The 23,001-nt window shown below is 40.7% G+C and overlaps 1 protein-coding gene across 23 annotated transcripts in view; it reads left to right on the plus strand.

Moving 5' to 3' along the window:
• Window positions 1-23,001, plus strand: part of DENND2B (DENN domain containing 2B) — a 153,175-nt gene that overhangs the window by 40,861 nt on the left and 89,313 nt on the right. For 2 of the 23 annotated variants that reach the window (XM_085580102.1, XM_085580114.1), the window contains one exon: window positions 129-8,302. The exons of the other annotated variants lie outside the window; for them this stretch is intronic. The gene's annotated coding sequence lies outside the window, so the exon portion shown is untranslated. The remainder of the gene's footprint in view (window positions 1-128; window positions 8,303-23,001) is intronic. 23 annotated transcript variants of the gene reach the window in all.

The following is a 23,001-nucleotide window of genomic DNA, read 5'->3' on the forward strand; positions in this document are numbered from 1 at the left end:
CTTTGCTAAACATCACAAAACCACATTCTATCAGCAACCGTGGTTAATATATTAGGTCACCATTGTGCTGTTTGAATTCCTCTTTGGAGATGCTCATTTCTACTTTTATGCTACTTTGTTCCCGTCAGTGTGTTTCAGGCATGATCCTAAGCTTGCTGGAGTCCATGGGAGTCCTCCCCTCAACTTCAAAGGGCTTGGGATCAGCCTCTGCCTGAGAACTTCCCAGCCTCTGTGTCAGTCTTTTGACTGCAGGACCAGGCCACAGGCTCTGCCTTTTCTTTCTTGAACTTTCCAAACAGAAGGTCTTTTGTGTTTCTCCAAACAATGCCAGACGCTGCTGACTGGCTTCAGTGTGGCTGCTAATAACACATGCTGGAGATGATGGTGATGCTGATCTCCACTTTCTCCTCAAACCTTCCTAGAGGGGAAAGAAGGGAAATCAGATCCTTCTAATTCACCTCCCTCCCTACAAATGGCTGTTGTTTACAAGTGTGTGTGTGTGCAAATTGTTCCTCAGTTATAGGACTGTGCTTCAGAGGGGAGTTCCAGGAAGACTTTAGGGAAAAAATGCTATTGTAGCTGTGACCTATCCCAGAGCACTCATGCAGGAGGAGCATGCTGTGTTGCAGCAGAACTGACAGCTGTCATCTGCAAACTGATGGCTCATCAGCACTGCCTAACACTTTGTGTCCACCTTTTGCCTGCCAGTTTAATTCCATAAATAAATGCTACTGTTAGCAAATATTGAGAGCCTGGTTTGGAAAAAGAAAATTCATCTCTTTGATGGTTGGGACTGGTTTAATAAGAAATCCTTGTGCTAATTCTGACTAGAAATTAAATATCTGTGGAGCTGGTGTGCTAATTTGAACCATCTCCCTCCTTAAGAAGGAACACTGTGATTATTTCCCAGTTTTAAGGTTCATTTGAGGGAAAAATGCTATTAGTCCCTGAAATTTCTAAGACAGACAAATCTAATAATTTTCAATGTTAGAACTGCTGCTTTTAAGTGCTTACATTTTATAGATGATCATCCTGAGACCCTTGAGAGATCTCTGCAAGCTGTTGCAAACTGGGTTTTCCAATAACAACAGTGGGTTTTTGGTGTGTAGCAGCAGGAAGCCTGGTGAATTGTCTCTTAGTTTCTGGCTGAGTGGCATTTTCCTTAATGGTCTGTGCTGTAGCATTTGCAAGCATCATTCTCTTGGTCTTTTAAGATCATTTCCATACGTTCTAGCATTCTGAATGGTTTCAAATGAAGTTTGAAATACATTATACTATGCATACCTTACAAGTCGGAAATAAAAATTAAAATATATTTGTAACTACAATTGTAACAAGATTGACCTATTGTTTTTTTCATCTATTGAGAGAGTGAGCAATTCAGGAAGGTTGCTGGTACAGGTGGTAAGGCAGGTGGAGTCCTTGAAGGAATCTGTGCAGGAGTAATAGCTTTGTGTTCAATGCAGCACCTCTAGACAGGTCCTTAGCTCAGCATTTATAGCTTTCTGAAGTTTTCACTTTATAAGTGCATTCATATCTGTATTTCAAAGACAGTTGCTTTGTGTTGTCTGGATATAAATCTCCTTACTGGTCCCAGGTGTCCACTGTGTTTCTGCCAGTGGCTGAATGTCTATATTCTGTCTGTGGATAGTCCATGGCTCTGAGTTTTACAGAGACATTGGTGAGGTTCTTTGGTGGGATTAATTGACTTCTGTCTCACTGTAATTAGAAGGAAAGTGAAGGGATGCAGTAGAAATTTTTTTTCTTCTCTGCTCTTGACTGTCTACAGAGTAAGTTTTATATTCTGAGGTAAGTGTTTTAATTGCTTATTTTATCTTGCATAGATCCTGCCTTCTGTAAATCCTTGTATGCCCTCTATCCATAGGCTTACAGCAGATGTTTGTGTTGTCTATTGAGGTCAATTCCAGGTTAACTGCTACCCTCATGTATTTGTCATTATTAGAAATACACTGTTTTGCAAATAAGCTGAGGCTATCTAGGAGCCTAGGGCTGACTTTGTCTTTACAATTCAATACTAGTTTCTGCTCTTATTCCTTTTTCTAGATTACTACAAAGTCCTTTCTATTTTTCGTCTTAGGGAAATCTGTGAGACACTGGAAAAACCCTGTAGTTTTTCTTTGTTTCTGCTGTTTCTGTTGAAGGTTGATCTTCAGAGCACCTGGTGTTGTAGACAGATGTACCATTGAATTCTTGAACATGAGATCAGTATTCTCATCTGTAACCTTATGCCCATTATAGGTAGAATTAATTGATTGAAAACAATAGTGCTGCATGTTTGGTAGACCTGCTCACAGTGATGCTCAAATCTTTCCTAATTTTCTATAAGTTAATTTCAATTCCAGCAGTATGAACAATGAGTTCCCAGTTGTTTCCTCTCATGTTCTGTTTTTTGGTCATGAGTGACTTCGCAAGGTGTAAAATGTGACACACAAAAAGATCTGTTCTGTGCAGCTCACACTGCTGCACGGATAGGGGTATGGCTGCCTTTAATTACAGCAAGAACCTGGACATGATGGCACTGTCATTCTGCTCTGCAGTGCAGGCTCTCATTAGTGCTAATCGGTGATCTCTCTTCTGCCTGTGCATCTTTGACCCAGTTACTTTGCTGAACTTAGCACAGTTGCTAGTGTGACACAAAGCAGACTCTTGGCACAACTCTGATCACAGAGCAGGGCAAGATCTGGCAACTTTCACACAAATCCATTATAATTAAGGCTTCCGGTCTGGGATTTAAACGACTTCTTTCTCTTAAAAGCCTGAGAGGCTTTTAAAAGTATTTTTTCAGGCTGAAAATGGACCCACTGCTGGTAGAAGCAAAGTCCCCAGGTGGTACTAGCTTTTGGCAGACCTGGAAGAAGCAGGTGCTGCTTTTGTTCCTTCATCAGGCTTTGCAAACCTGAACGCTTTTTTGAACAGAGCCTCCCAGTTGTTTTTCAGTTTCTTGTGACAACAGAGTCCCCTAAGCAGTTGCAGGAGTGTTGCACAGTTGGCTTTTCTCCAGTGCCAACTCTTATTCTGAATTCAAGCCTCATGTAACATTAATCTTCTCTGCCCACTTGGAGCCAAACTGCTGTAGTCAAGGGGCTGTTCAAAGGAGTCCTGTTTCCCAGCCCTCTCAGTGGCAGTGCTTCTTCCTGGAGCCCTTTTTGCCCATCCTGTTGTAGTTTGATGACAAGAAGATGAATTGGAGGTCAAAACTTCTGCCAATGGCAAGAGCATAGTCTGGCATCCCCTGTGCAGCTGGCATCCAAAGGATACAAGCCATCAAATTGTCTGTGCTCCTGGGCCAGCTGAGCCTTTTGGTTTATGACCAGAACATACCTCCTGTCTTTAAAGCTTCCTTGAAAGTTAAAAGGCGTCACTAAAGATTTACCACATTTATGGGGCATGCAGTTGGGCAACTTTGACAGTCCAGAACCTGTTCCCTACAATGCTGTTTCATGCCTTCTTGCTAGAGAGCAAAAAGCAATTTGAGCTATAGCAGTATAGAAACATTTGCAGCTGCACAACTCACATTCCTGTGTTTCAGTCTCTCACAGGCTCATGCAGACCTTCTATTATTAGTTTTAAAAGAATAGCTGACAGCTGATTAATTTGAATGGTGTATTCCAGAGAGAGCTGTTTTATGACTGTCAAGAGTAGAAAGCCAAGAAAATATTGACTGAAGTTAAAAAGAGATTTCTGATGTAAAGCAAAATCTTGTTTATCCAAAAGATTTGTAGGGGACAAAACCATCTTCATACCACCCTGCTGTCAACATGTTCAAGCCCATGCTGGGGGAGGTGAGAAGCGGAACAGCTCAGCCTGTTTTGCATTCATTCCCTCAGTTTTCTGGGAGAGTTCCCAGGGGTTTCCTGGCATGTTGTCACAGCGCAGGGGCCATATTTGCAACTCAGCCTTTAAAAACCCACCTTAAAAATAATTTCAAATGACTCATTCTGATGTTGGTTTTTGGAGAAGAGTCAAGTTGGTTTCAGAGGGAAGAGTGAAAATAAAATTACTTTTGGACAATGGATATGCTCCATGTAATCAGCTGACACTCTGGATTAGAGCTGCTCTCCTGTGCATCAGGCTGGGTTTCACTGTTGTACTGACCCTGCTGCACACAGGCTCAGGGCAGCAGATGGGCTTTTGGAAGGGTATGAAGGTCTAAGAGCAGACACTGGCTTTTCAGTGGTGTCTGGTCACGCCTTTTATTTCCTGTGGAAAGCACTGTCCTTGTGTGCCACTTGTAAGCAAGACACTGCTCACAGCCTGGGCAGCTGAAGCACAGTTACAATACTCTTGTCCTGACCTTGGCTTCAGTGAAGAAGGAGAGCCAGTCCTGTCCCTGGAAATGGTCCGTTTAGACCTTCTGCCTCCTTCAGCAACAAGACCCTGCTATAATGTTGAAATGTCACTTCCTTTCATGGACCTGCTTCCCCTGACCTTTCTGTGGGAGACTCTAGTGTGGCAGACTCACAGAAGGTCAGAATGAAGAGAGGCTTGGGGCAAGAAGGCAAAATCATACCCTAGTAATGAGATTTGTTTCATGTAAAGATTGGATGAAGGCAGAGGTTGAACTAACTGCATTTAGAAACACTGATTTTGTGCCCACGTGTTTGGAGCTCTTTTCATGGTATGGGGGCTGCTAGCCAAGTTGGTTGAGCAGAGAACCCCATCAGCTAGTTATACCTTTTTCTGCTCCAATCTCAGAGCACAGTAGAATGTGCAGAATTTACATGCGCTCCTCTCCTATGAACACATTTTTCAGGTTTCTGCTGAAACACATCATGAGCTGAGGTCCCTGCTGTGATTTATTTACTGCTGGCTGACGTGTATGGACAGCAGAAAACAAATGTAGGCATGACTCAGTAAACAAATGTCAACCTGACTTGGTGCCATGTACTGCAATAGCACAGGATGCCTCCTGGGATCAGTAACATCTGCAAGAACTGGGCATTCAAAAGGCAGCCCGAGGTCATCAGCCGGCAGCACCTTATCAGCTGTTCTCAGTGCTTGTGACTCTGATAATGGGTGTGCTACCTGTTCTAAAAGTAGGGTGAGATCCTCTGGTAGAGGAAGGCAGTGGAGTTATGCTAAAGGTTCTCATGATTTTTCTGTAAAATCTCTGCAGTTCTTGTTCTAGGTAGGGCAGGCTGACTGAAAAGGGGCCATCTACCCAGAGATTCCAGGAGTCAGGCAATGACTGCTCTGGTCAGGCTGTGAGATATCCTGTAATCCTGAACAAATTCCTCTTTCTCCACCTCAATATTTCCATGTACAAAACCAGGCCACATTAGGTGAATTCTCTTGTGTACCAGCTTCTTGCTGAGCTGTATCAGGTGTGTAATGTCATTTTGGCAGCTGCATTTCTGGTGAGATCTTGGCTACAGCAGTGGTGCCTGTGGGCTGTCTTCTGAGATCTGGCATCACAGGAGCTCCTCAAGGACACAGTGACAGAACAGACTCCAAAGTGAACTGCCACTGGTTCCTGAGAAGGGTGAGTTTTTACTACCTGTATTGGTGCCAAATGATATGCTGGCTTCTGGAAGCATTAAAGTCTTTACTATTAAAAAATGATTTGTCATGAGAAAAAGATAAACCTGTTGCTTGCAGTGAGGGAACAATCAACTGCTCCTGAGTCTGGGTGGAAAAGGGAAATGGTAGAAAATAGCTGGAGGAACAGGGCAGGAAAAAAAGCCAGCTGATATTGTGAAGGAATTGAGAGAATGTTGTTAAAACATAATTCTTCTTCTGGATGAGAGGTGGCTTTTCTGTGAGCAGAAGGCTAGCAAAGTCAAAACCCAGGCTCAGCTGATAATTTCAACACTTAGCATTGCAAGATTTCCTTATGATCCGATTTAAAAGCAAACTGACCCATCATTGTAGATGAGGAATCCTGCAAAAGATTTTTTCACTATCATGGACACATGGTGTTCCCAAAACAACACAGTCCAGGACACTTGTGGCAGTGGGGTGATACTGGGACCTGCTGGGCTGTTTCACTGCAACTCTTGCCCTGGGCAGATTGCCCTTGTGACAGTGGCTCATTAAAGATTGTCCCATCAGTTATGTTTCCATGACAGCCTCAGGTCTGACAAATGTGACAAAGTTGTGTTTTATCAGCAAATCCCCTGTGGGCCCTAGTCAGGAAAGCATTTGGATAAGGAGAGAAAATTATTATTCCTGCTCTTTGTAACTGACCGACTGCTCTTTGTGTGTGAAGCAGCCAGCCATGACTGGCTACGTTTCTCTGCAATTTGCAGTACCTCCTGTGTAGGGCTGAACCAGTCCTGACTCAATAAGTTTTCCATTTGTTAAGAAGTTTTATTCATTGTTTTGGGGACCAAGTAAGCACTAAAGGTCAGATTAAAATTCTGGAGATCGAAGCACCACTGGAGGTACTACAGGGAGGCTTGGGCAACCTTGAATCAAACAGACTTTTTTGCAGAACAGTTACAGAAAATCAGATAGCTGTGTTGGCCAGGGTTGAACCTGTGGGGCTCTCTTTCAGTTACTTAAAAAAAAAAAGAGCAAGAGCATGTCATTTATATTCAACTAATACCTCCCTTTGAAATTCCTCAGTGAACACTACAAGACTGCAACCACTTGCTATCTGTAGGTTATCTATTATTATGTTGTATGCTAAATCACACTCATACATAAAACATGGAGAAATCAAAAAGATGAAATTGCAAACATGGAGAGCTCTCTTTGTATTGTCTATCAATCTTGATTCCTAGAAGGATCTGTAATACCAGGATTTTCCCCTTCTATGCAGGGAAGATAAAAGAAAGAAAAAAATAGTTGTATAAATAAGATAATGACATAACTAATAAAAAAGAAGGAGGGCTTTTTGAAGTAGAACATAATTGTAGGCACAGAGTTTGTGGGAAGTGGGAATGGAGCTGTGGCCGAGCCTCATCCCCAGTGGGCACAGCTGTGAGCAGCACTGACAGCAATGAGCCAGGGAGTGCCCAGGTGTTACCAATCACCAAAGGGACCAGAGGGCTCACAGGTGCAGTGCATGAGTAATGAGAGGTATTAAAAGGTTGGGAAGAAGGGCAGACACTTGCAGCCTTCTGATGTGACATGATGTTAATTTGTATGGGAAGCCTTCTGATGAAGTATGGGTTGAAGCTTTCTGAAATGGGTTGTTCTGAAGCTGTTCTGTGTGGGTTGAAGCTTTCTGAATTTGTATGGTGATACTCTGTGCATAGTGGCTGTCTCAACTGTGACCTATGCTGTGGTGTATGCTGTGGCACGTAATTGCCCTTTCCTGAATCAGAATCAGATCTGCTTAGAAGCATGCAGTCCATCTCTGAGGTGAATTGCAGACAGGATGCAGCTTTGCTAATACTGACAGATATTGGTTTTTTTTTTAACTGAAGTGGTGGAACCTAGGTCTCTCCATCAGAAGGTCATGAGTTGAATCCTGGTGCTACACTAGGGATGCTAAAGAAAAAGGAATCAGCATGTCTGTGACAAAATTTTGTCATTTGCAAATAGTAAATTCTAGTTCCTGAGGGAGTGGTGAGACACTGCAGCAGGTTACCCAGAGAAGATGTGGATGCCCTATCCCTGGAAGTGTTCCAAGCCAGGTTGGGTGGGACTTTAAGGAACCAGGGATACTGGAAGCTGTCCCTATCCATGGCAGGAGAGTTGTAACTAAATGATCTTTGAAGGTCCCTTGTAATCCATACCATTTGATAATTCTATACACTTTGTGACACACCAAGCACAGTCAGTGGGAAGATGAAAGACAAGGATTGCAAATGGGTTTGTTCTCAAAGGATGCTATGCACTTCAGCACAGCTGGGTATTTGGTGAGGGAACACCTTTGGTTTACGTTTTTAACAAATTCAAATCTCTCTTTTGAGAATGAGGAAAAGGCCTTCTTAAGGACAAGGTGTTGCTTAATGAATGAAGTATTTCTATGCAAGACTGAAATTCTGTTGTGTTTTTTGGCATGAAAGTAGCAAAGACAACATTTGAGGACACTCAATCGAAAGGAGCTGACAACCATTTTATAAGGTATGACCTCTGTATGTAGGCTCTGCTGGCAGTAGTGGTGTGCAGCATTACCAATCATGTTGTATAATCTTTTGTAAAACTACAGCAAAATGAAGCATTAGGTGACTCATGAAGTTTACTGCAAAGTTTTCTTTGTCTCCTGGTAACAGCCAGTCCCAGCAATGTACATCTTCCATTGCACCTTTGCAGGGACGATGTAAGAAACTGTGTGGGTGACATCACAGCAAACTCCAGTTGCCACAGTGTTTGAAGAGAAACTACTCAAGTGAGACCAACATTTTCAGTTTTGTTTGTATAGTGTTCACTATGCTAAGCCTTACTGTGTTTCTGAGGTAGTGATGTAATAATTGGGCTAGTAAAGTTCAGGCCTGATAATCACCACTATTAAACTGAGTAGAATATTGCCTTTTTCTAGCTGTAGCACTTTTAGAGATACATGCATTTTGATTCTCAAGAGGTGTTAACTAGCTTTTGGTTAAAAGGAAAGGTGAATGACTCAATGCATATCAACTTGTTTGCTGCTTTCTCCCAGTCCTGTCACAAATCTGTGGTTAAAAATGCAGTATTTACAAAATCTCTCCATCCTGTATCTCAATGGGAAGCTTGCATTTCTGTTGTTTTTCTACAACCAGTGCATTCATGCTGGCAGTTCAGGTGGGGAAGTCAAAAACCAGAATTGTGAAAAAGTGCTTTGTTTCTCAGCTGTCTACATCCTACTTTGCAGTTTTCATTCTACCTTGAAAATCTTCTCTCGGAAAAATGAATCTGAATCCTAGATAGTATTCCTGTAAAAGCAACTGAGTTATTGCAACTGTCTTAGTGACTGAGATGAACAGATAGCTAGGAATTTGCTGTAAATCTACGTTACACCATTTATTGCTGTTTCTTTCGTGTGTAGCTATACAGGAAGAAAGCAGACAACATTGCTCTGAAACAGGTTTTTTGTAGTTTTTTTTTTTTTTTTTTTGCATTAATGTAGTAGCAGGCAAACCAAAAAACAGTGTGACTCATAACGAGTAAGGTGGAGAATTAAGAGATTTTTTTTTCTCTCCTTTTCCCTCTTTCATCATCAAAACCTTCCAATCAACACATTTTTTGAAGCAATTCATGTTTCACAGCTAAGTGTTAAGTTTCCCCCACTTTCAGTAGCTAGGTGGATCATATATTTGCAGTTTCATAGTTGAGGTTTTGTTAATAATCTTATGTATTCAGGTAAAAGTAAACTTGGCAAATATCTTTTTGAGGGAGTTGCAATAATTCTGTGATGTATGCAAAGCAGCAGATAATGTCTCAGCAAAGTGTGTTTGTGAGTAGGTGATTATACAGATTTTTCCTCTTCCTCTCTCCCTAGTAAAAAGGACTATATCCAAAGGGAATGTGCAGGATACTGTGTTCAGTTCTCTTCTTAATCTGAAAGCTGTTCTGGGTGGGAAAAAATTGCCTGCATTTCCAATTGTGGGAAAGACATGTGGACAAATGCCCTGAAGGGCAAGAGGTGTGTACAGCTGTCAAGAAACAAGGGAAAAAAGGCATTAAAACTAATTGAATAATTAGATCTCATTCAAGCAGTGATTCATAGAACTTGGTTTTGTCTGTCTTTGGACAGAAACTTTGGAAGAAGCAGTAGCCAAGAGATGATTGAAAATGCACCACAGTTCTCTTGGCATATTGCCTTCCAAAATAGATGGTGAAGCATCTCATTGGAGCTGTTAGCTGCTGTGTTAAAAATGTTTCTTAGTCACAAACAGAGCTACCCAGAGATGAGTTTTAAAAAGATATTCTACAGCAGCTCTAGTCAAAGCAGGGTTCATTTTTAGTTGTCATCCATGCTGTCAAATGACTACTTAGTGTCAGTCAAAGAGAGGGTGGAAGGCTTGAAGGGATCTAGACTGTTCTACTAGCTGGCCAGGTAGATAAAATATATGAATACCACACAAAGGAGATGTGGTAGTGGCATTGACTTATCAAATGGAAAGCTTTTTATACCGGCATGTAAAAGTTTGGTTAATAGTTAACAGATTAATAAATTTTACTGTATAAGAATTCTGTACCTTACGGCTTTCATAATTTTCTTCATTTAAAGGTTTATGTTAACTGAAGTCTAATTCCTACTTCTCTGTGTACTGTGGAAATCTCATTTGTGGTGTAGTATGAGTATATAATGATCAACTTAGAGTTTTTTGGTGCAATAAGATCTGTGAGGAAAAATTAGTATTTAAAAATGTGTTAAATCAGAGATTGGATTGCTGGATCACATCCTTGGGCTGAAGGTCCAAGTCACCAATTTCCTTTCCCTTTTTCCAGAAAACAAAATTGTTCTAACTCATAAGTTGATGGGATGTTTTTTGTAATTATTTAAATTGCTTTTATCTTGTTGTATACTGGCAGCAGATGCTTCTTTCATCTTGCTGTATGTGGAGAAGTATCAATGAAAATGTTTTCAGCTCTGCTGCAATTTTTGGAGTGGTCTTTTTGCTAGAGAAATATTTTAAAACACTGGAAAATTGTAGAAAACTGGTGCAAAAAGCAGTGACCCTGTAGATTGAAATTGTTTATACCAGTGTTGCTGAATCCTAAATTCCTTTTTATTTGAGCATCAGAGAGTAATGATTAAGCTGTTTCAGGACCCTCCTTAGGATTCTCTAGGTAAAGTTTAACTGATGCAAATAAGCCTGTACCTTTGTGGCACATCTCAGCTGCAGAATATGCAATGATTGGGAATCACTGGTTATTTTTCAGGGGGGTTTGAGGTTGTCAGAGAGCATTACTGTGATTTTACACAGGAGTAATAGAGCTCGGCTGCTGCACAGACAGTCTGGTGGTAACTTAAAGACAGAGCCAAAGTCTGAGACCCCACTTATGCTGTTACTGAGCTAAAAATTTGAGATCCCACTTAATGCTGTTACTGAGAAAAGGACCTTTCTGATGCCTTTCCAGCTCAGACTGTTGAAGCTGTGTGTGCACAGTAGGTTTTCTTTTCTTTTAGCCATGTGGTACATAACTGGACTTGCTCCTTCATGTCTCTGGGCACTTAGATTCTGCTGTATTTTCTCTTTATGGATGATTCTAGTTGAAAAGTCTGCTAATCTCCATTGGACTTGACAGAAAAAAATGTTAGGGATATGATTTTGAAACTGAAAAGTGCAGCACTGTAATAAATTGTGTCTCTCTTGTTGAACATGAGGATAAAATTCATTCCAGACCCTGTGTTCAAATGGAACAGTTTATGAATGGAAGCACAGCCCCTGGACTGTATTTCAGCATTAGTCTCTGGTTTGGAATTGTGCTGTTTCCAACACAGACAAGGATATATATTTTATAAACTTTCATTCTTCCGCTCTTCAGATTGTTCGAGGACAAAATCTCTTGTGCTGGAGTTGGCAGTGGATTATATGCCATAGGAAAAATATTTTAGCTTTTTGAAAATAGCTTTATATTTGGCTGAAGGAGAACTGGCTAATACTTAAGAGATATCATATTTGTATTTCTTCTGCTTTACCTTAATTTCTTACTAGCCATGTCTTGTTTTATGTTCATCATCTCTGTCCCAGCTCTGCTGCCTGTCAGATGGGGACAACTCTGTCAAGTGACATCCCAGCCATGTGTGCTGTCATTTGAGCAATCCGTGTTCAATGAGGGGCACCAGCTGCAGTGAGTGTCAATTAATATTGGTTGCATTCAGATGGGCAAGATGGAATTCAAGAATGGCGTAGTTATTAAAGAAACAACCAAATCAAGAAAAAACATACTTAGGCAGCACCTAATAGGAAACTAGGAGTCTTGGACTGAAGTCTGTGAATGTTCCAGCCCCTGCTGCAGAGAAACAGCAGCTGAGTAATAGATGCTTAAAGATGAAGCCAAAACCTCCTGTCAGTTAACATACTGTGGTTTCACCCACTGCTTAGAACTGTTTAGTTTTAAAACTCTCAGATGGTTTATGTTACAATGTTGACAGAAACAAAAATGAGATGCAAAAAGAAAAGCTTAGGGTAAAAAGCTCGAGGTGTGATTTTACATATGTTAACTGGATACTTAATTTTTTGAAAATATATTCCTTCTCACTGGGATATTTAAAGATGCTCCTATAACTTTGACTGAGAAATGTTTATTGATGTGTAATTTCTTCATTTCAACTGACAAGACAGTGTTAGTCTTGGTTTTACTGATTAATAAGGAGGTGAAAGACCTTTGTTCAAATAGGATGCTCATTCAGTCTTTCAAAACATCAGTTACTCTTATTTTTTTAATAATTGGAAAGAATTAAAAGGAGGATTTTAACAAGGTTTCTTATTTCAAGTAGAAAATTGTGATAGAGCTACAGCAACTAGTTTTTAAAATTAGATGGACTGAATTGTTTGGGTAGCCAAATATGAAGGACACATGAAAACAACTATTCCAGCAAAAAAACCTCTGGAGATATTCAAACCCCACACTGGATGAGATCTGTGGAACCTGCTCTAGGTGAACCTGCAGCAGGGGTTTTGGACTGGATGGTTTTCAGGGGTCTTTTCCAACTCCTGTCATTCTGTGACTTTTACAGCATGCTTGAAAATTGCAAATATGTTTTCCAGAAGAGGAAAATTCAGGTCAATGATTCTGATTATGATAAACCAACTCAGAGGAAAAGGACATGTAGAGCCTTGGAGCTTAAAAGTGAAAGATTGTACTGAGGAGTCTGATAACTCTGATTGCTCCATTGTAGACTCAGAATTGGCATATTTGTTCTTTTTGGACTTCTCAGTAGTAGAGTCAAAGAGAGAAATTTAGAATCAGTAGAGCAACTGGAAAATTAATTGATAAGGGTGTTAAGGTAGGACTACTGTTGAGAAAACAACATCATGCTCTATGGACCTTATTAATGAACTACTACATAAGTATCTTGGGACTACTTTCATCCACTATCTCCATGAAAATGTTCATTAAAAGGAATATACGGTTAGATTTGCTCCCTCTACACAGCTGAGTTGGTGATTTTTCAGACTGCAATAAAGGAAATGACATGACAGTTTCATCACCTGAAGGTGAAGACAGCCCAGGTGGACTGAAGGCAAATTTAAACTGAAACCAATCTTATCACAAGAACTAGGGACTACATGAAGTGGAGAGCAAGCCAAGATTACTATTGTGGCAGATCCTTCAAGTCTCTTATTTAGTATGTAGAAGAAACACCCTTCCCTTCAATTGCCAATTATGATTTAAAATTTTTCTTGTTTTCAGTTTTAGTTCAGCTTCTTTTAATAGCCCTTACTGTTAAGAATATGTGTAGGCAACACATTGGGAACGGATGTTGAAAGTCTTTTACTGATGCTTTGAAAGCTGTAACACAATTGAGATAAATTAGTAGTACCAGCAGCCTGTGAACTCTTCTCAAGAATGTTCTCTTAAAACAGAGGGTAGGAATCTGGGTCAAATCCATTCGTTAAGTGATGTACTAATTTTTTTGTTGTTGTTGCCAAAGCGTTAGTTTAAATAGTTATTTGTCTGCATGTTTCTATTCTTTCTTTCTTAATGGAAGCATTAATGTGTATTTTTAAAATGCTTTTCTGTTCATAAACCATGACTTGAATATTTTCCAAAAGAATTTTTAATAATAGTTTCTGCTGAAACTAGTTCTTGGGGGATCCATTTGCTGTTTGATAGAGGAAGTGTGGGTTTTCTTTGTTGTTTATAGTGCCCAAAGAGAACTTTAATTTTCACCCCCTAACAGACCCTGAAATCCCATGTTTTGCCCAGGTCTCAGACAATGCTCAGTGAGAGTACTGAGTTGCTTGGCTAATCTGAACAAGGCCATTGGACCACTTCAATCAAAGTCAGCCCTTCTTTTCTCCTTCCCCATTCCTTATAGAGAAGAGTATTTCTAATTTAGTCTTTGTTTCTCCTTAAATGGTTGAGTTTCCAGGTGACTGGGTAAGTCAAGCAATAGTAATAATAGAAGCTTTGCACTATGTAGTGCTAGATAAAATAAAATAACCATCAAAAGTAGATAAAATTTATGTGAAACAAGTAAAACTCTGGACTAAATTAGAACTGAGTAAACACTTTTTACCTTGATTTACCTTGACCTTATCACTGAATTATTCAGACAGCTTGCTGTCTTAAATCTTCTATATGTTCTGTGGACATCAAAGCAATCTTGTCTAGCAGCACAATGATTAATGGGGCTTGGCTGGAGGAGGGTAGCTTTGAAGGAAAATATTTAGCTGGCAAGTAGCTTTTACTTCTTCCAATAGAAAAAGAAAGTTTTTTCTTAAAAAGTATTTGCTTCTCCTTAACATAGGTAAAGTACCTTGCTGACAGTGTTTTGAAAGGCTTCTGTAATACTTTTAATGAGATTGTTATGGTGTTTCCTCCTGTGGAAATTTGGCTCTGTGTTTTTTTGTCTATTTTCATTGGGCATTCACTTGTGGAATTGCTCTGAAAACATGCTGTATTGAATGACATACACTGAAAGTCACCTTCTTTTCTTGTAAGAAACAAGATTCCTTTTGCAACCTGAAAGCCTCTCTGTGTGTGGCAGGAGTGAAATAACTTCTGGGAAACATGAAGCTCAGCAGATGCTCTCTTGAAGGTTCCTGTGCAGCCATTCCCTGGACTGACTGCTGAGCTTATTACTGTTGTGTTGAATGAATTAAAGCAGCACTGAAAATTAATGCTCATTCTAGCACTTGTACGGCACCATGAAATAAACAAGATGCAGAAGAAACAGCTCTTCCCTCCCCACAAATTATGTGTAGGGAAGTGTGAAACAATGTAGTGAAACAAAATGCTGGGTAGATCACTGGGCATTGACTCACCTTTAATTTTAGATTTAAATGTTGTGCTGTCATATAAGAGCATAGCCATAGTGGGCATCTGAAAGGACTCACTGTCAGCAGCCAGTTGAATTTCAAATATGCTATTCATATCATTCTTTCCTCCCTCCAGCTGTTTCCACAAATTGGAAAGGCTTTATTTCAGTCTATAAATGCTATTTCCCCATTGTTCATGCCCACAAATATTTTCCATGCCCAAATATCCATCCTCCCAAGAAAAGAAATCCTGACCCTATAAAAGAAGCCATGTGGAATGATCCTTTGAGGAGAAAGTCCAAAATGGCACAATATTGGATTTGCCATCTGCAAAGCTACAACGGCTGGTATTCCTCTGTTGTGTATCTGTGGGTGGGGACATGGGGCACAGAGCAGAATATGAGTGGGGTGTGGTTGCATTTCCAAAGAGCTCTCATTTTTTGTGTTGTGGCTCCAGCTTTCCCATTAAAACTGGAAGGACCAAAACCCCCTTCTGTGAGAACTGAATGGAGTGGTTGCTTGATGCTTTGTTACAGCATGAGGTGAATTTATTGCACACACAGAAACTCTGACTTTAATGGTTTTTTGATGAAAAGACTAATCAAAAAGTTGAGAAAATGCAGTTGCCTGAAAGAGCAGAGATGATACCTTCAAGCTGCCATAAAATTAAACTGCAGTTTGAAAAAAAAAGCCCTCAAACTTCAAACCATTTTCTCACATACATTTTCTTTAAAGCCTTACCTAGAACACAGCTACTGTGAAGAATCAGCTGAAGTGAATTTAATGTTTTTCACACCTGTAGGTTCCCTGGGATAAGAAAAAAGCTTCTTAACACAACTTTTGTAACTAAAAATAGGATAAAAAAAACCTGTTGCACATGGATGTCCAACCATGCATTCTTCTTTAGGTTAAATGTGAGAATATTTGTCTGGGGAAAATGAGGTAGGAGTTCAGATAATAAGTAATAGACACACTAGAAGAGAGAGGCAGTTATCTCATCAGGAATGCTCTGTAGGAACCTGTGAATCCTGGTGAATTTATAACACCTACAAATTTCAACACAATTTATCAGTTAGAACATCTCATCCCTAAATTGTCAGATGAGTTGCTAGTCACAAAAGGAATTTGAACTGGATTCATAATCGTATAAATTTTTACCTTTTGGAGTTGTAAAAGGCATGTTTTTTGTTTTTTTTTTTTTTTGTTGTAGCAGAGTGGAATCTGAGGTCAGTCAGCTTTTGTCCACTATGCACTGGGCACAGGTACAATTTTATCTGCCTCTATAATACAAATCACCTTCCTGACACCACAAAAATGTTCATAGATATTTATCTACCTTTTGGAGCACTAGGACAGAGTTGTGAATGAACTGTGGCCAAGTTCGTGGTACCAACTGGAAACCACATGGAATCTGGCAATGCAGACTTCATGCCAGACAAAACTGTTTAGTATCTGTCTTGAATGTTTTGATTTGTTCATTAATCAAACACAAGTGAAAATACATTCACAGGAAGCTGATACTGAAGAGTTTCTGAAGATTTTTTTTTTACCTTAAAAGATTTATTTCTTTTGTGATGATGGAATTTTTAGTAGGAAAGTGTTGTTTATATACTCTGTGTGTATACTTTATTCTGATCAATGTACTTACTGGAGAAGAAGTTTTATTTGTGAAGTCTACTATCACCTTATTTACTATTGTGTGTACAGTACCTCTATGTGTAACAATTTGTCTATTTGTAGATGCACATTTTTAACTTTTGTTACCTGGTATTGGGAAGATGAGTTGTGCATACACCTGAACTGAAGGAGGAACAGTGAAGGGAATAGGAAACAGGAGAGAAATCTGAGGCGTGATTTCCTTTCTGGTATCACCCTCTATGAGCAGTAGCAAAGGAGTGCCTGAAACTCAAGGTGAGAACTGCATAAGCATAAACTCTATGAAAGCAGAATAGAATTGCAGTTTTCCCTTTCCCTAAATGACCTATATGTTATCCGAGAATAAGCTGATTTGGAAGGAACCCATGAGGAGCATGGAGTCCAACTCCTGGCCCTGCACAGGACACCACAAAAGTCATGCCAGGTGCTTGGGGACATTGCCCAAATGCTTCTGGAGCTCTGTCAGGCTTGGTGCTGTGACCATTGCCCTGGGGAGCCGGTACCAGTGCCCAAAGACCTCTTGTGTGAAGAACTTTTTCCTAATATCAAGTCTAAACTTTCCCCGACACAACTTCTGGCTGTCCGATAGTTGATCATAGCAAAATCTGCTTTGACATTTTTGTTGTGAGTAGACAGGTCCATCCCTGAAGGTCTGGTTGATGCAGTTATTGTCTACAGTAACTACACTTTAAAAGAAAAAATAAAAATATTTTTGTATAGGGAGCAGATCCAAACTGGACTTCTGCTGCATTCTGCTTAAAACCATAGGAAAGAAGAAAGGAAAAATGAATTCCAGCTTTAGTGCCAGTGCTATTCTAAAGCTTGGTCAAATATGGACTCTGATGACATGGGGAAAGTTTGAGTCAAACTCTGTGTAGGCTCACTTGTGTTCGAAGTAAGAGAGCTTGTGTGTTCAGATAATAGATTTTATACCCTGGCCTTGTTGTGAAGAAGATATTTCCATATGGGTGCTATACCAAACTTACCCTACTGTGTGTGGAATGCTTTCTGCTTGGCAAAAGGCCAAAACATTCCCTGCAAGGGAGAAGGGGCTGAAATTTTATCTGATCAGAGTGTTAATCTGTGTCCCTTAGGCTTATCTTGTGGCTGTTTTTGTGTTGCAAGGGCAATGCTGCATGTGCCTTTTCAATGAGATCATTGCAAAATCAAATTGCTATTAAATTATATTTTACTCACAGTTTTGAACTGAGCTAACACCAGTGCTAAAACTTTGAGTAGAAGTGCTGGTGCCGGAGCAACATTCCAAATGCTGTCTGGATAAAATTAATGATTTCACACAAATATTTCAGGTTAAGGTTACATGTTTCAATATTGTTAAACATAAGTGGTAGCACATTATGGCACTGCAGGCAGCCTGGAAACAAGAAATGGGACCCTATTCCTGCTACACACTGGCTACTTGTTATTCCTGGACACATCCAGCTGACTGTAAGGGCATGGGATCACATTTTCTACCTGACGCTTTCTGAGGCTGTGCTCTCCCGTGCCCTCGCTGGCACTACAGCTGTTATGACTTGGATTGCAAGCAGAGAAGTGGGATTTGGGAAGCTTGGGAGCATTCTTCACCAGCCCGTGTGATGGGGCAGTGATTGTCTGACAGCCCCTGCGGGTCCCTCTCTCCCTAGTCTGAGAATGAAGTAGTTCAGGCTGTAATGCTCCTCTGTGTCAGGTTTACTCCTGCTCTGCGGGCTGTGAAGAGAGATTGTTCCCTCAGCAGAACTCTCCAGCACAGTGAGTCTATTCAAGCCTGCATCTGGGAAGATATTTAGTGCCTTCATTTATGAAATTCCTATCATAGAAGTGCGAATTCTTTGCAACAGCGGCCGGTCTCTTGAGAAGTCTCCAACATGTCATGTACACAGCTGCATGTAAATCATTTTCATAAAAGGAAAGAAGAGAAGCTCTTTCAAATCATCAAATACCATCTCCCAGCATGTGAAGGTTTAAAAGATATTTGATATCATTCACAGTTTATTTGTGGATTTGTTTCTGTTTGCCTCCTTCTAGCCCCCTGTGGTTCCCTCCTGCCACTCTGGATGCAGCATGCATGGGAACAAAGCTAGAGTTTCTGTGGCTGCTGCTTGATTTTCTATCTCTGCTGGGAAAGGCTGCTGCTGCAGAAATCCTCAGCAGAAACTCCACTGGCAGGAGTCACTATCCAGAGTGGTTTGGTGGCTGCAATCAGCTCCAGTTGGGTGGATGGGGAGGTGTTTCCCTGCCTCCTCCTACAAGGAATTTTAAAACAGGTTTAAGTGTTTCCAGTTGTTCCTCTGGCTAGTGGTTGGAGGCCTGATGAAAGGTGATTTATAACACTTTTGTTTGTGGTAGTTTGTTGAAACTTTCCTTTCATGCAGATGGCAAATGTCAGTGCTGTGGGATCTGAACTCTTTCCTTGGGAAAAGCGCCTCTGCTGATGGCTGTGTACAGGTATACATGTAAAGGTATAGGCTGAGCCATAGGTGGGAAGGTACTCTCTTCAACTCACAATCAGCTTGTGACAATACGGGAAGAAAGCTTATTTACATGGTTGTTATAATCCAGGGGATATTGCTGAGGACCATGATATCAGGTAATTTTCAATACATCCAGTTCTTCAGCATTTTCTTATAAAAACATGCTTTCTAGGAAGAAACAGTTCCTACTTTCTTGGATCTTACTGGCATTTTTTACATGTTTGAAGGGCAACTCTTGAAATTCCTTATGTTTATTCTACTGGCTTTTCAGTGTAGAGTCACACTTTCCTTTTTCTTTTTCTTTTTGGTTTTAGTGTGGAAGAGTGAAATTCCAGCAAGGCTGACTTAGTGAAAACTGAATTAGTGTTGATGGCTGGAGAGAAATGTAACTTGATCTTCTGTCTCCAGCACTTGAATCGGGAACTGAAATAATTGTTCTAAGACTCTGGTCAAGTTGCCAGAAAATGGAGCAGTGCTTCTGCCAGATGGTCACCGCAGAAGTGCCAGACATTCCTCCCCTCTTTTAGCTTGCAAGTGTGTGTATTTGAGAAGGAAAATACACACAGGCAGCAGGGAATTGAAATGCTTTTCTCCCTGAGATGCTTGCTGAGTGTGCAGGGCTGTGCTGTGGGCAGCATCCATAGGGATATCAGTGTGTGATGGCTGCCACAGGGATGTGGGCACAAAGGCTTGAGCACAGGAGATGTCACTGTTGAGCAGTGACATTAGTCACTCTGTCACTAGGCTTGACAGAAAATGTGAGGTAAATCCACTAGAAGTGGGGCTGCAGGACATGTCATACAGCAAGAGAAGCTAGTTCAGTGCCTGAAGGAACTGTGGCTCACTGGAAGAAATGATATTGCCTGTCCACTACTAAGCCCAGCTGTACTGGTTAATTAATGATTGGTGCCTTTAATTGAAACCATTGTACACTGCTACAGCTCTGTCTTGTAAGAGCTGCTGGTGCCATACATTTTGATTTTTCCATATTAGAAAGTGGTGTTCTTTGGGGATATTGATGTGTCTCAGACTTTTTTCCTCCCTGCCCCCATTTTTGTTGCTATAGCTACTATAACTTGTTAACAAAGGGGATAAGAAGTAGTTTGCTGTGCTTAGTTTGTTATTGTCATTCTGCTATATTGTCATTCTGCCAATATTCTGTCAATTATTTCTCCTCTTTTATCTCCCATCTTCCTTAGAACCAATGCTGTAAAGACACTGCAGGAATTTAAGAACTAGATTGCAAGTCTCCTGCAATCACTGCTAGGCTGTGTGTGTAGGGCATGAGGATTCTACCCATTAATCAGGGACTCGAAAACTTGAATTTAGATTTGACATTGGGTTTGTGTATTGAATTACCAGCTATGCAGACCCTGAGCACTTCTCACTCTCATGGGCTTGCACCTGCTTTGCAAGACTGCAGCAATTTCTGTCTCTTTTGGTGAAGTCTTATGTCAGTATTGCAGATGCGTTTTTCTTGAATTATCTTAGGAAAAATTCCAAGTTTATTCCATGAGGAAGATTTTAGCCATGGAATGAAAACATCCTGGGCCATGAGGAAAGGTGGGCTGTTTTCTCTGGAGGACACAGAGTATGTTCCCAGTGTGGAGGAGAAGAAGCGGGCTGTACTTCTCTTCCCACCTGGGGTTTCTTATTGCCCTTTCATCTTTCTAAAAAATCTCTTCACTTTCTTGTTTCCCATTTGTGTTTTTCTCATAGTATGTTAGCTATCCTTCACCTCACCTTTGCTCTAGCAGTCTTGAACTCTTCTGATGTTTGTCTGGACCTCACCCCTCCTATCTACTACTTCTTTTGCATACATCCTCTGTTTCAGCAGCTAGGAGGGAGGTTAGGAACTTAGGCAGGGCATGGACACACCTTTCAGTCAGGCTGCTCACACCTCGTTGCAGTTGATCATCCTGGGAGCTCAGGGGACCTGGGTTTATTTCTTTTGGCTTGGGACATGTAGAGTTTAAAGGAGAAGGAAGCAGCAGCCAAGGTGTTCATAGACATGAAGGGAATCAGAATCAGAAAGCCATTGTGCATGAGAGAGCTGCTCATTTCCTCAAATCAGGCCAGTTTTAAGCCTCCATCTCTGGTACAGCAGTGGTATTTGGAGGTTTGGATAGATTCCTGAGGTAGTAGAAAAAATAGGAGTTCCTTTGAGAAAATGGGCTGTTCAGCCAGATGCCAGAATGTGGGTGGTAGGTTTTAATCTCTGGCACTGAATTTGCAGATCTTACCTCTAAGCAGGTTTCCTAAGACTGTGACTGAAATCCGTATCAGAGCTCAGAGCCTCTGCATCCTGCAGATGTTGCTTTAAGTGCAAGAACATAATTTCTAAATGTAAACAGATACCTTCCTGAAAGGTTCCTGCAGAAATCCCTAATACAAACAATGGACTTACTTGCCATCCCATTTGTTGCTGCTAATGCCTGTGTCCAGGTTAACTTCTGGATGTACTTTGGATGCAGGGGAATTAAGATCTTCTCTAGGGGAATTAAAATCTTCTGTGTGCCTTTCTACAGATTCCCTGGGTAACTGCCAAGAGCTAAAGAGACAGACCCAATGTTGTTCTCATATCTTTGTACAAGCCAAGACAACTTTGGCCAGTGTTTTCTACTTACATCCATGAGGTCTCCAACCCATACCTCATCCTCCCAGGGTGCTTTTATATCATAATATTGAGACAGTCCATGCAAATTAATAGTTTCTTCACTGGAAGCATTAGCATTTCCAGCTTGGGTATCATGGGCAGGACCTGCTTCTGGGAGATACTGGCTCAGAACAGTCACTAACACACAGTGATCTAACCAGAAGGAGATTCATGGTATCATCACAGGTCAGCTCTTGACCTTACTGAGGTATCCAAAGATGATTGCCCTTCCTCCCATTATGTGTTATTAAAACACTTTGCAAGGCCTATAACTGCTAATAATTTTACAAATCTTACTCCAGCAGGGCTCTGAGTGGGAGCCATGTGTGCCTGACAGTCAGGAAGGGAGGTGTGCTGACAACTCTGGGCACAGCAGCTTCTGTAGGATGGCTGTGACTCGTGTTTTGCCTCAGATGAGGCTCTAGCAAATCAAAACCTACAACAGTTGCAAAGGCAGAATGCTTCTCGTCTGTCTGGCAGACTTTGTCAGTCAGCCTTGGTGAGAGGAGCATTCAGTCATGGATGTCAGCTCAACTGGGGAGTTCCTTCTAAGACTTACTAAGACTTTTGTCTTTGTTCACTCTATAAATTACATTGGGATGTTTTAGGGACTGGTCACACCCTGTGGGAAATACCAAAGGACATTTTCTCATCTCTCTATTTTCTCATTTATTGCATCCTTTGTGACACAAGAGATATTAATGGGAAAAGAACCTTTGTTCCTCAAAGCTACCCAACTCTCATTCCTTAGCAAATTTATAATTTAGTTTTTGTGTCACAAGAAGCAATTCATTGTTGTGCAAATGGTGTTGATGTCACTATTAGAGCATTATGACTTCACTGAGGAGTAAGCAACAGGAACAGGTGAGCTCCTGAGACTTAAATGGTTGTTTTTATGCAAAAATCCTGAGGATGAAGGGGAAGAACAAAGGAAGAATAATACCAAAGAACTGTGATATGTGTTTGGCATAGTTTCTAAGTAGACCCTTTCTACCCTGGTATCTCAAATCAAGATATTTAAGCTTGAAATAGTCAATGTATTTTTTAAAACCCAACCCTTTTCTTTAGCCTACACAGGGAAGGACTAATTTCTGATTCAATAACAGACATATTTTCTGTTCATGCCTCCTTCTCTAAATGTCTTCTTCCTTGTTTTTCATGTTGTTTTCCTTCCAGTTTGGAAGCTGTGATTGCCCTAGGATTGCTAAAGGTAATAGAGGAGCTTAGTCCTAAGTTCTTATCTAGTTCAGGCTTGGACTGAATCTAGTTCAGGTTTGGACTGCAACATATTTCAAGTGAGGTCTGTTCTCTCCACCAGGTATTGCCCATTCAATTAAGGAGTGGGGGAAGAATATTTTGAGAGAAGATTAAATGAAGTAATTAAAAGATA

The sequence above is a fragment of the Lonchura striata genome, chromosome 5 (genome assembly GCF_050655825.1).
Source record: "Lonchura striata isolate lonStrDom1 chromosome 5, ASM5065582v1, whole genome shotgun sequence".
Classification (NCBI taxonomy): domain Eukaryota; kingdom Metazoa; phylum Chordata; class Aves; order Passeriformes; family Estrildidae; genus Lonchura; species Lonchura striata.